Genomic DNA, 12,204 nt, shown 5'->3' with positions numbered 1-12,204 from the left:
TAAAACTCTCTGTTACCTCATATAGTAGATTTTACACTTCAGGCATGTTATCAGACAAAATTTGACTCTGGATTTAGAAAGTGCTTACAAAGTTTTTGGAGCGTAACTTGCTGTGATTTATAACACAACCCTTCACCAACCAAAACAGAAATGAAAACCTCTAGAAGTAGTGCACTAGCATGTGTTCATTATTTCACAGTAAAACCTTCTCAGTAAAAGTGGGAATATCACAGTAAAACATTTTAAAGTTAGTTTTGCAGTAACTAGATGTGTATATGCATATTTTAAATTAACTGTACCTAATTTAGTAACTCAGGAGAAATTACTTCCACGCACCAGCAAATAAATTCCATAACAATTTGTGAAAATTCTACTATCACATTTACTTTTGCACCCAGTATGGTCACTTTCTGGCAATGCTTTACATTAAAATAGGAATCAACTGTAATGTATTTTTCCCTGTTGTAAAACTTTTTAGAAATCCCAGAAAAATGCAATTAAGTCCTATGCATTTTATTTTACTAATGTTCTCCTCCTACTTTTTTCAACATGTTAATCTTGTCTGCTTTCTTTCATTGTAAATACAACGTGCTACAGTTAAACTCGTAGGAGACTTTCGAGAATTGTAACTCAGTCTCCTGCAACGTAACAATGAACAAACTCTCCCAGGCAAGTTATATGAAAGTACAGATACTGAAGAGTCTATAAAGCTCGAGTTTTTTCCCCAATCTAGCTATATGTCTTTCATTATGTAATAAAGGAAACACACACACACACATACACCTTACAGAAAATGTACGGTTTAACAGAAGAAAGACAATACCTGTAAAGCCCATTTTAACAGCAGGAACTACTGCAAAAGGGATCAAGGCTGGGGGGGCAGGGGAAGGTGCGAAAAGGCTGTTCCACATTGATATTGCTGCTGAAGTATGGTATTGCTTATAAGCAAACAACACATACAGGAAGAAACGAGCAACTCCCCGGCTATAGCCACAAGTGCTGTTATGTAAAATAAAAATACCTAACAAAAATGCTGCCTAACGCATTTTGTCTTTACATTGAATGCACATGGAAAAGACACTAGGGTAGAGTATACACAGCATGTAATCGGAGGTCCTTAATTTCCAATTGCTGGGTTGCTTTGTTAAATACAGATTAAATTCACAAAACGTTCAAGTGTACAATAATAATGTATTCACTTACAGTGCCAGACTTGTTTATATAATATCAGCAAGGAATAATCACCCATTTATTGCACTGATGATCTCCACAAGTTTTGAAACTCTGAGCACTCCTGAAATGTGAACTTTCACAGCTCCTTATTAATGTTTAGACTAACTCCCTTTCCCCCTTTTAAACAACAAAGGACAACGCAGCTCCTGCTCCCTGTCTCACAGATCAGACCCATACCCAGACTTCAAGGAATCGGGATAAATCCAAAGGTACATCCGAGATTTTCCTTGCAAATTTCCCCCCAATGGATCTAGGCATGTATTTTTTAAACAGTTATATCAAAAAGCTTCACTCGCACAATTCAAACAAAGAAACTTCTCGAAAATGTCATTACTTACTGTTCACTGAGCATAATTTACTGAGATTAAAAGTTTAAAGATTCATCTGCTTTACGTCCACAAGGGTTTTAAGCAACCCCTAATACTGTATCCTGCTTAAATGTGACAATTAGGGCTGCTTTGGCATGTTGAAAAATATAAAGGTACCAAAGATCCTCATTATGCCTTAGCTCCCTGTAGCCTGGTTTTTGGAGGTGCGTAAGCTGCGGAAATTCAGTATGATAATAGCAACAATTTGGTACACGAGGAAAAAACAGACACACACACACCCCCTGAATGCTTCAGATATACTGTATAAAGTCATTTTGACATGCCTACACAACTGGTTGTGGCAGCTTTCAGACATGATTCCTAATCACAAAAAAATGCTTCAGGTTCTTTTAGAGAAAGCTTGCCGTTGGGAAGTTGATTTTGGCCAAGTGCCAAAATCATGTGCAAAAAGGGGCCCTCATTACCAATTCATGGCAGCCTTCAGCGCTGACAAAAAATGTGACCCAACAGGCTAAAGCAACAACTAAAATTAAAAAGTATGAGACAAAGACAACTTACTTAATATTCCTTCCATCGCCACATTAAACTTTTCCGTAATTAAACCCTTGTTAGTTCAAAGCAGTTTTCAACTACTTTTAAATGATTGCACAGGCAGTCAGTAACAGTTGAAAGCTTTCCCTGTAAATTCTTCCTAGCTACTCCACTTTTAAGAGCAGTTGGGTCCGACAGCAGAACTTTCTGCTGTGCGCCTCTGCAAGAAACCCCTCTCCAAAAAGAAGCGAGGCGCCCGCGCGTATTTCAGCGAAAACTAAGCAGATCATTACAAGATTTTGCAAGCGTTAAAGGCATAGGAGGAGTGAGGAGGGGGGAGGAGAGAAAGGGCTCGGTACACGGGAGCAGCTATTTCCTAAACTTTCTGAAAAAGCTTATCAAAACGGGCATGCAAACATTAAGCAATTGCAATTAACAGCGCTCGCTGCACCACTATCCCATAAAAGCAGATTTGATACACGGCCTTACCTAGATGTCGTCTGGCTTTTCTGTGGATCAAAAAGTTTCCTGCCTAAGCACAGAGATATTCTTTCACAAACCATAAAGGCCCCTTTTATTAATCCAGCACTGTAACAGCCCGCTTTCTACACCACGTTGAGAGCAGGATGCGTCAGCTTTCGAGAGAAAAAAGTCTTAATACACAATTAGTGGCAGATTGTATAATAGTGGATTTATCTTAAAGAGTGAAAAGGCATTTTTTAAAAAGCAAAGAGGGTGCGGTCAGATGTTAGGCTATCCCTGAGAAAAGGGGCCTAGGCTGCACTAGTACCTAAATACTAGCAGAAGCTTACTGGGAAGGGAGCCAATGGAATGACTTTGTTTGACCCAGCTGCCAATCTCTCCTGAAGCACTGCGCCAGACTAAACACTGACACTATTTTAACTCAAATCAGGCTACAGCAGCTGTTTGCTTTCCGGCTCTCAGCTATGCACCATGGCCATGATGACTCTGCACAGCACATATGATAGAGCTGGGGCACTTCTGCTAAAATATGTTCCATGTTTGGACTGGTGGTATAGAAGCAGGGGCTGGGGGGGCTGCTGTTTTGGGGGTTTCTTTCTTCCTTTTTTTCTTCTTTTTTTTTTTTAAACATCCCTGCCTCCATTTTCCCCAAAGCAAAATAAATATGAGATTTGAGGCTCGCAGAAAATTCGGCATTGTGAGTCAGGTGAAAGGAGAAAAGTTACTGCTTGGGACTGACAAGAACCAGAATACATTATAAAGGTGTGCACGTGCATGCATGACTCCAAAATCCATCTACAACCTGAATTTATTTATTTTCCTCTTGCTAGTTGCTCTAAAATTGTTCAGCATAAAAATAATCAACAGATTCTCCCTCTCACTCATTTTTAACTGTAAAATGAAAGCAGGCATTACATGTGTGCATACATGCACACATTTACATATGCATCCAGATTCTGATCTAAATTACACCAGTGCAAATTGCACTGTAGGCAATGAAGTTATTACAGGTTAAAACTGAGGGTGGAATTTGATAGCCAATTTACGTATGAAAGTATATGAGACTGAAAAAACACATAAGCATTATTAGTAATAGGTATATGGCAAGGAGGTTGGCATGTCTTTTCTAATTCAAAAAAAGTCAAAGAAGAGTTGCAGCAACAGAAACAAAGCGCATACACATGTTAAAATCCAATGTAGGCTTCTGAAGTACTGGGTGTGCAGCACAGTCCAACACAGCACCTACAGTATTGCAGCATTTGTACCTAAACTCAGCCACAGTACTTAAGCCAAATCTTTGTTTCCTCTCACCCTGCCACGGAGTGTTGCTGGCTGTTCCCAAAAACTGCATGTCATGATAATTTCCTTGTTCAGTAAAAAAATCAGAAGAATACCTCCACCTAAAACCAAAAGGCATAGAGAGGGAACCCAACCCTTTTTATTTAATATAAAAGTGTGAGACTTATCTTGATACGGAGTAAAGGACAAGGGGAAGGTCTGGCTCCTGACATCTGAATGCCTTCAATAAACACTGCTGCATATCTCAAATTCAGTATTAATACTCAACAGAGATAATGAGGGGAAAAAGAAAACAAAACAGAAATGGAAAACAAAATAAAATAAAAAAAGAAAAAAAATATCTAAACAGTGAAAGCGGAGCCTGTTGCTCTGTCTTAGGCTGTTGTGCACCAACTGATTTCCATGAGCTGTTCAACAGCCTGCTACCAAAAACCAGTGGAAGTCATTGATATTGCACAAGCTCAACTCTCGTTAACTACCTGCCCCTCTCACTGGTCCTCAAGTATATTAACAGTTTAAGAAAAGATCCTGGAAAGATCTTAAATAATCCACCATAAAATGAATAAGGATTACAAATGAAAGAAGTAATGGTTAGCACAACAAATGTCCAATATTCCTATCTAACATAAGAACTGAAATGGAAGAGGAGACCTGCATTATGTCTGAAACAGCAAGAAAGAACATGCAATTACATTTACGCTAAGGAGGAAGTTACAAGAAAGGCAGTTACCTATACCTGAGAAGTCCGAAATCTTAAAATGGCAGACAGGTGGGACAAAGCCAACTGTTTTACAGTCCCTCTCTTCTCTCTCTAAGGAGCACAGCAAGCATTTATCATGAGATGAATTTGCAGGCGCCCTAAAGAAAATGAGACTCCTCAGCAAGGAGAGTGTGTGCCCTGTGAATTCACACCTTGCGTTGCACCAGACAAGAAAGGCAATACTACAGCGATAGGTCTAGAAAGATATTAACAACACTGAACTTAGCAATGCTGGAAAAGAACAAAAGTACAAGATAAGAAACAAAATGTAGGCTGGAGTGAAGCTTTGCCAGCTCCTTGAGGCACAAAAGAAGGTAATATGGCCAGAACAACAGACAGAGAATTTACTAACAGTGTTACTATGGAACAATGTTGTTCTCAGTGAAGCCAGCAAGGAACTTATCCAAGACAGGACAAGATCAGGATGTGGATAAACGATGGTGGATAGACACTTAAAATACTGACATAAAAAAGACAAGACTACACTTAAAGGTGGAACACAAAGGCTTTTCATTCAAAGACAGTATAATTAGCAGAAAGCTCATGCAACCTTCTCCTTCTTGGAAAGCTAAATGAAAAAATTTATTCCTGTTTCGGTTTGTGAGGGTGGGTCCTCTTAGCGTCATTTTGATTTGTAAGTTAAATACTCTTGTCATAATTGCTCCAGGGCGGCTGCAGGAGAGGAAGGTGGTATCTGGCATTTCTTTTGCTTTTAAATGAACTTTTGTCAGCCTTGGGCAATGCATGAAGAAACATAGGGAAGCACTGGAATAGGTAACTAGTAGAGCTTTGCTGATGAATACAAATCTCTTTCCTTCTAGAAAACTGTGTAAAATTCTTATTATCTTATAAATGAAGTATTCGTACAGCTAAGCATATTTGCAGTTCCTGTTGTAGAAAATCTCTAGTTGCTCCTAAAAGGGTTCTCTGTTAGAAATAACACATTCAGTCTTTTTACCTTGATTTTGAGGTTAGGGAGCTGACTGTGTATGTGATTACACTGTGTGCATCTATGCCACCTAAAATCGCTTCAAATCATTGGCCAATGTTGATCAAATTTAAGATCAGAGGTTTCAGGTGTATTTTTGAGAAACTCAGTAGCTTTGAGATCTCCATCCCATATCAAATATAGGTCAAATGAATGGAGGAGAGAAATTTTGCTGGCATCCTCACAAGCAAATATGGAAAATCTGTAGAAGAAAAAGACCTTCTAACTGCTTCATTACTTCAGAGTAAAAACTTCCATCAGACCCACACACAATTTTAAATATCAAAATTCAATTAACTTCAAGAAATGAATCCATAGGAAAGTAGGCTTCACTGGTCATGAACTACCTTTGTTTTGTTGGGAGCTGGTAGAAAGCATATTGGACATATCATCCAAAGGCTTTTTTTGTTTGTTCGTTTTGCTTTTTAGTTTCAGCTACTCAATTGGAGTGACTTATTTTTGCCCTCATTTCTTCTATGTTTAGTACCATAATTTTGGCCCACTACTTTATGACCAATGATTCCTTACTTCAAGTCAATTGTAAATCTCTAATTGATTTCAAAGGAATCAGGATTTTATCCTTTTCATCCCCGAGCCATGAGCATATTGCTAGAGGGTCCCAGAAAATTATGCATGTAGAGCACTGTGCAGCAAGCACTGTGAGATGATTAGTAACTTTCAGCTTCCACTTGTGCATCAGCCGCTTCTGGAAGAGACGATGGCCAAAACTATGACATAACATTGCCATTCATATGTGCCACTCTGGCATCGGAGACTCTGAGCTCCTACAATGCTGTGCTGTTCACCTACTGAGCCTTCTACTATCTGAATTTTCAGTAACTATCACTGCTAGGCTGGAAGCTTTTCACCAGTAAGAATCACTGGGGGGAAGAGGAAAAAAAAGAAATGAAACATAGAACAAAACTTGCATTTCAGTATATCAGCTACTTCAGGTGGGCAAGTTAGATTTTTCTAAAACCAAAGCTGACTTCAAAGAACTTTATTTCCCCACCTACTCCATTAATACATCACACACCACTAATTTTATTAATACGTTTAATTTATAATATGCTTATTTTAAGCTGGAAGACAATGGTAAAATACAAAGGCAGAAAAAAGGAAAAGGGAAGGGGAAGGGGAAGGGGAAGGGGAAGGGGAAGGGGAAGGGGAAGGGGAAGGGGAAGGGGAAGGGGAAGGGAAGGGAAGGGAAGGGAAGGGAAGGGAAGGGAAGGGAAGGGAAGGGAAGGGAAGGGAAGGGAAGGGAACCACACCCCCACCCCCAACCAGGAATACATACTATACTTTCTATTAAAAAGTGAGAAACATAAATAAATTCAAGAGACAGTCACCTATTCATAGTGAAATGGAACCCAGATGCTAACAGCTGAGAAGAAACTTGCCTCAGAAACTTGATTGCATAAATAGCTTTCATGAAGGATTTTCATAATACGCTGAGTAAGCCAGTGCCCACCACACCACTACCAACAGTAGTGCATTAGACTTTTCTGTTCCATTTGGCTGGGAAAATCTGGTATCGCCATAGCACATAGACATCTTTTAAACAAGAGCATAGAACATGGCCGTGACTTTTGTAGCTATGGAATTAGTTTAATTCAGACTCTAAAATTAGTCTTACACAATCTCATCATCTCCAGATGCTCCTTTATACTCATAAATCCAATAAAATGTTTATATTGTCCCATGCAAAGGGGTGAATGCCTGCTGTGGATTGTTGCTCCAAGGCAGCAATAACTTACTATGACTTTTCTGTAGCAAGTTGCAGTGTTTTTTTGAAGTACAATCTATAGACATTTGCTCTTTCCATCACACCTCCCACATTTCCACAAGCCACAACATATTTATGCTTCAAGACATCTTCTGGAACAAATCAGTTTTAGTTTTGAATTAGAATACAGCATGACATGAGACAGATATAGCTGGGGTTTCTCCTAAGAATAAATTTGTGTGCTTTTAGAACAGAGACCAAGCAAACATCAAGCTTGCATATACGCCTTACTTCCAAGCCAAGGAAATAGCTACCATATGTATTAAAAAGTCAGTATCAGACATAATTAGATTAGCTATAACACAACTGGGCCCCCAAAGACCACCATCCAATCTTACTCATTCCATCTTTGGGACCAATTATTGTGTTATTATACTGAGTAGTGCTGAGAATCCATCAAGAAAGAGGATCCTATTGTGTTGCCAAACAAAAAGGCAGTTCTTGCCTCAAACATCATCCTACTACTTTGTCAGTCAAATTCAGACTTGGTACATAAGATCCCTTCCCTGAGATCATACACAAGGTTAGGTGTCTTCTCCCACCACCATAATCTCTTTTGTAGTTCTGGCTACTGAAGAAGGGTTTGAGTTTTTCCTCTGTGGGTAAATATCTTCTATGAATTTACTTTCTATTCTTTTCTTTAACAAGAGGTTAAAGAGGAAAAGGAAAGAAAAAAACAAGAAAAAGAAAATAATGAAGATTGTTGATAATGCACCCCTCCAAACATTAAGCAGGCATTAACAACTGTTTCATACTTAGCACTAAATATAAAAATGAGATGGACAGCAAACTAATTCTAATTGACAGTATTACATACTACTGAGATGCTAGCAAGTCTAGGAAGGAATGTGATACAGCAGTTCAAGGTGACTAGAAATCAGGATTCTTGGTGTTTATTTCTGACCCTGCTCCTAGCTCAATGGGTAACCTTGGGTATATAACTTAACCTCCTCTGCTCCAGATTTCAGCTGATATAAATTCACAAGGCTCAAAAGGCATGTGAAAAGACTTGCACAGTCAAGCCTTCAGTCCTCTACATCCTGGTTTCTCTAAAAGTGAGGCAGATAATATTCCTATTAATTTTTAAGTAATTAATAATATATTAATATGAATACTATTAATTCTTGCTAAATGGTTTGAGATCCACCTTTGCAGCAATGGTGGAAGAATCAAAGAAAGCATTTCATCATAAATTAATGTAAACTGAACTACAATTTCTGATTACCTATAATGTTCATCTACAGTAGAAATAAGTATTAAACAAGTCTCTATTGAATATCCAGAATAAATTTGTGGTTGGTTGAAGTGCTGTTTTTATGTAAATTGGGGAGGCAGGGCATCAGATTCAGTTTTTCAGTGCATGCTTCACGAGGATAGTCCTAAGCACTAATGTCTAGAGTTTTAAACTACCTGCTTCACTGCAAAGCTTAAATAACCAATCACTCTGCCAATGCATATGCCTTTAAGTCAGTGCTGTGTTGACTCTTTAAATATTTTCACTTTTTAATATAAACTTTTCAGACAAAAATCTCCCTTAGAGAACAAGGACCCTACACAACCAAAATGGAGAGAAGTTACTACTTTCTGTTTTTTCAGTCTCACCTGTTTAAGTACAGCTGACACAGCACAGATGCACGCATTACTCTTGTCTGGGGAATAGCCTGTTTACCAACCTTTTAACAACTTTCAGTTGAAATTGCCTCGTTTAGGAATCATGATGGTATTGACTATTAATATGAAGCAGAAGAGCCTACCAGCTACACCAGGAGACTAAAAATCTGTGCCTTGGGTTCTATTCAGAGCTCTGGAGAGGAAAAAAGAGGCAGGTGGGATTTGCATACATTGATGATTTCAAAATCCTGCTCCGCAGCCATTTCCATTGCTACACACTTAGACACAACCTAAACCAAACCTGGTAGTACAGGAGAAATTCTTCAGACTTTTGTACATCCTACACCAAAATAGCTGGGTTTCCAAACTATTACACCAGAAGTTTTGGAAATGAAAGCCTTTATTTGCAAATTATAAATCCACCTATAAATTGCCTGTAGACAAAACATAACATGCAACTGAAATAACATATACAATACTATTATTGTATTCTTCATGCAAAACTGGCTGTCTAGAGTTTTATCCTTTCAAACCCAATACAAGACACAAAAGGAATGTCTTTAGGATCCTTTATTCTTTGCCAATCAAACAGCTACGTAAACAAAGAAGCAATAGATAATGAAGCTTACTTTTTATCTGCATATCTATGAAGGCTCAAGAGAAAAGACCATCAGATACAGCCTCTTGACTATGTTAGGTAAACAATCATAGCATTACATGGTTTTGGTTAGAGGTCTGTGATATAGCAGAGTAGATTTTACAAGCACACAAAGTAGAGGAAAGTAATATATTTGATAATTCTTTTTCATCAAAACAACAACAAAAAATACTATGCTAGAAAATGTACTTAATAAGTTTTGTCATACTATTTTGATGTTCTAAATTTTCACGACTGCCACTGTCGAGTGAAAGTTCCATGAAATACAATATCTTACATAGATTAAATTAGGTAGATCCTATTCGATACCTTTCAGTTATTCATACAAATGTTAACCTCTGCATAGAGACTACCTTTCTGATAAAATGCCTCCTTATGTCTAAACCCAGCTTTTATTCCACTCCCAGCTGCATTTTATTAGTTATTTTAGACAGCACTTTACTGTCACTGGAGAAGTTTCAAGTTTAATCCAAGGCAACTCCTGCATCCCAGCTGAAAAAGTAGCAGCTATGAAAAGTAATTTTCAGTTAGTCACATCATCACAAGTTGGTTTACATTTACACTATATGAAGTTAAATTACCATTCCAACATGAAACCCTGAAAACTGGAATTTAGTTATGGAGAAGGCCTTGCAAAGCAGAAACCTTTTTCAAGTCATGGGTATGGTGTGTCACATGTGCTTAATATATATAGTTTCCATTAATATTAGAGAGCTGTATGCAAGTACTGGTGGGGAACGCACGCTTATTACCTTAGTCTCATCAGTAATCAAGTATCATGAACAATCAAACATACAGTTTTTGTTTATTACTCTGTGTAGATTTTTAATGTAGAATCTTAGTATGTAATAGTTCCTACAACATCACAATATTTAAGGAGCAAATATTTGACGAATGGGTTCAACAAACTTTGGTGCATGCCAAAACTTTCTCAAACATTGTGTTCTCCAAAAAAACAGAGTAAGAAGAGAAGATAGACAGCAGACTTTGATCAGTTTGAATTCACCTGCACTCAACTTGATGCTGAAAATTATGGTATCTCCAGGTGCATGTGGTTTCTACATATGCTTAGTATATTTAACAAACACTACTTGAAAACTGTGACAAGTCCACACGAAGAGCTGGATAGCAAGCTGACTCATTTTCTTCAGTTAAATGCTGTTTTAAAAGCATTAAGTATCCACCGCTCAACTGACTGAGCAGCAGGGAGAACACAGTCAGGAGAGAGGACAAAGAAACAGAAGGAAACAAAACTGTTTTCTGGGCTTTAAACAGAAGAATATTCATGTTTTCATACCTTTTTTGGGGGGACTATTCGAGTCCCCATAGTCTGGACATGAAGAAGCTGAAAAGGAGTAATACTTGATGTTTCATCATTTGGTGTGAAAGACTAGCAAACTGCTATCAAACCTCAGTACAGTGCTCATGGGTAAAAGGACCTAAATTGGGGTGGTGGAGTGGAATGAAAATGATGAGCCAGAATTGTGGATACATTAATAATAATACCAAGAAAGTACAAAAAGAAAAACAGAAGGTGGTGGGTTAGAAGGAATAAAAAGAGGAAGAGAAAATGAAAGGGACTTTTTTTTCCTCGTTCATCGAGCCTGTAACCATGGGGCAGGAGAAACAGAAATTTCGCTTCTTTGCTACTTCAAGTTTTATTGTTGGACAGAGCTAATGATGGACATCTCACAGGATATCCAGCCCTAGAAAGAAACCAATTTGGAAAATCATAGAAAAGCTCATCTAGTAAAAGGCACCTGCCAACTAATAGCAGCAGTTGTGTCACTGGAGATTCACAGATTTCATTAAGTTTTGGAATTTCTCTTAGTATTAATACCTAGAGGGCATGTCAGCACACAAATGCTTTTAGTATTCTTATAAGCAAAGTGACTTCAAATATAGCAGAAAAATGTCTTTGAGTGCAAATTCTGTTCCTCTGTAGTTACACTGCACTAGCACAAATGTTATATGAAGCTTTATGTGCAAAAAGATTGTCTGCTGTGCCTTATAAATTTTTTTAAAAAATCTATTGAATGCAGAAAACTGTGATAAATTACTCATCACAAGCTTAATGATGACTCAAACATTAGCAAAAATGGACAAAATTACAAACCGTTGATTTTTGTTTTGAATCTATGTTAAGCTGAAATATGTTCCTTTAAATCAATCAGGTTTAGCTCAGAGATGCAGCTGTAATGTGGAATTGTGGGATATGAGAGAATCTAGCACTTTGTAGAAATCACTCTACCTTTTAGAGAAATGCATCTGATACTCTGCTAGAGTGGGTTTCCATGACAATGAGGCTATGAAATTTTATACCAGCTGGAGATCAGCTCCTATACATCTTTCTTCATGACAAGTGACATGCACTAGTTTTGGATTCAGAGTTACGCAGAAAGAGTAAAAATCAAACAAATAGTGAGCAAACAAATATAGTGTGTGGTTTTTTTCCCTTTTCATGAAATATTTTCTTCTAATTAAGCTGTAATTTTGGAGGAAAACATCGCAGGCGTATATATTTAA

At 37.8% G+C, this 12,204-nt stretch overlaps 1 long non-coding RNA gene across 3 annotated transcripts in view; it reads right to left on the bottom strand.

Moving 5' to 3' along the window:
• Positions 1-12,204, bottom strand: part of LOC143167147 (uncharacterized) — a 190,216-nt gene that overhangs the window by 102,750 nt on the left and 75,262 nt on the right. The window contains exon 1 of one of the 3 annotated variants that reach the window (XR_012996507.1): positions 2,583-2,743. The exons of 1 other annotated variant lie outside the window; for it this stretch is intronic. This is a non-coding gene — a long non-coding RNA (uncharacterized LOC143167147). Of the gene's footprint in view, positions 1-823; positions 915-2,582; positions 2,744-12,204 lie in introns of those variants that run through there. One more of the 3 variants, XR_012996508.1, reaches the window with a different exon arrangement.

The sequence above is a fragment of the Aptenodytes patagonicus genome, chromosome 1 (genome assembly GCF_965638725.1).
Source record: "Aptenodytes patagonicus chromosome 1, bAptPat1.pri.cur, whole genome shotgun sequence".
Taxonomy (NCBI): domain Eukaryota; kingdom Metazoa; phylum Chordata; class Aves; order Sphenisciformes; family Spheniscidae; genus Aptenodytes; species Aptenodytes patagonicus.
The sequence above is the reverse complement of the archived record's forward strand: the minus strand, read 5'-3'. Positions and strand labels throughout refer to the sequence as shown.